The sequence below is a fragment of the Suncus etruscus genome, chromosome 20, assembly GCF_024139225.1.
Source record: "Suncus etruscus isolate mSunEtr1 chromosome 20, mSunEtr1.pri.cur, whole genome shotgun sequence".
NCBI classification, from domain to species: Eukaryota; Metazoa; Chordata; class Mammalia; order Eulipotyphla; family Soricidae; genus Suncus; species Suncus etruscus.
In genome coordinates this window covers 14,614,005-14,615,420 of record NC_064867.1, presented here as the reverse complement: position 1 = coordinate 14,615,420, position 1,416 = coordinate 14,614,005, and the positions used below count along the sequence as shown (strand labels likewise).

Here is a 1,416-nt window from a genome sequence, read left to right as displayed (position 1 = left end):
TTTCCCTATTTGATTTTGCTGCTTTCAATATTTTACCTCTATCTGTATGATTCATCATTGTGACTATGATGTGTCTTGGGGTGATTTTCTTGGGTCTTATTTAGCTGGTACTCTTTGGGCATGCAGGATTTGATTGCATGCAGTCTTTAACTCTGGGAGTTTGTCTGTAATGATGTCTTTGACTGTTAATTCTTCCTGGAGATCTCCTTCCTGGGCCTCTGGGACACAATGATTCTTATCTTGTTTCTGCTGAGTTTATCAAAGACTTCTATTTTCATCTGTTCACATTCTTTGAGTATTTTTTCCATTGTCTGATCATTTGCCTTAAGGTTCTTTTCCAATCTCCTCTGCTGTATGGAGTTGCTCTGTATTTCGTCTTCTAGTTCACTGATTCTGTCCTTGGCTGCTGTTACCCTGGCTGGAGAGGCCTTCCATTGAGTTTTTCAAATGAGCTACTGTGTTTTTCAGATCTGTTATATCAGTTTGGAGTTTTCTGATGACTGTCTTTGTGTTCTCTTTAGCTAGATATGTTTCTTTGATTTCCATGAGGATCCTCCATATTTTTTTCTAAACTCTTATCTGAAATTAATCAGATGGTTGGTATTTTTTGAGACATCAGAGCTATCATCTTCACTCTCTGTGCATGGTGTTTGCCTGCAAGGTTTCCCCATTATCATGCTTGTTGTGTGACTTTTTCTGTGTGTTATGGTGGGTTTCATTAGTTAGAAAGAGTGCGTGGCTCTGAAGTAAAGCATTCTTCTGGAGCCTCTTGGATACAGTTTTTCCTGGGCCTTTCTTTTCTTTTTTTTTTTTTTAAGGGGGGACCTTCCCGTGGAGAACAGAAAGCCTGCTGGATAAATTCTAAAAGAGCTGTAACACTCCTGGGCCTTTCTTGTCTTTATCAGGAGAATTTCAGGAGACAGAAGGGCAGAGAAGAGAAACACACAAAGAAGACAAATCCCCTAGATCTCTGATCTCTCTCAGTTGCTAATCTCACAGCAGGGGCAGACCCCTCCCACCTCGAGTTATTGTTCTAACCCCAAGAAACATATTTAGATAAAAGAAACTGAGAAGAAAATATATTCAAATATTTCAATAAAGACGTATTTAATGTTTATGTGTTAGGTAGATTAAGTAGCACTATAAACATAAACAAAGTGTGTAATGGATTAAGGATCCCATCCCAAAACTAATTGTTTTGTTTTGTTTTGGTGTCACACCCACTATTACTAAGGGCTTACTCCTGACTCTGTGCTCAGAAATTATTCCTTGCAGGACTCCTGGGCCATATGTTATGCCAGTGATTAAACCCAGGTCAGCCACTGTGCAAAGACTAGCACACTAACCACTATACTAGTACTCTTTTCACCAAAGTCAATATTTGTGATTGAAAGAAGAAACTTGTAATTAGAATCT

The 1,416-nt window shown here is 38.7% G+C and overlaps 1 non-coding gene across 1 annotated transcript; it reads right to left on the bottom strand.

The window, feature by feature from the left end:
* Positions 1–819: 819 nt before the first annotated feature.
* On the bottom strand, positions 820–881 carry LOC125998414 (U7 small nuclear RNA). Its single transcript, XR_007491986.1, has one exon. It is a non-coding gene; the product is annotated as a U7 small nuclear RNA (small nuclear RNA).
* Between the last annotated feature and the right edge of the window lie 535 nt (positions 882–1,416).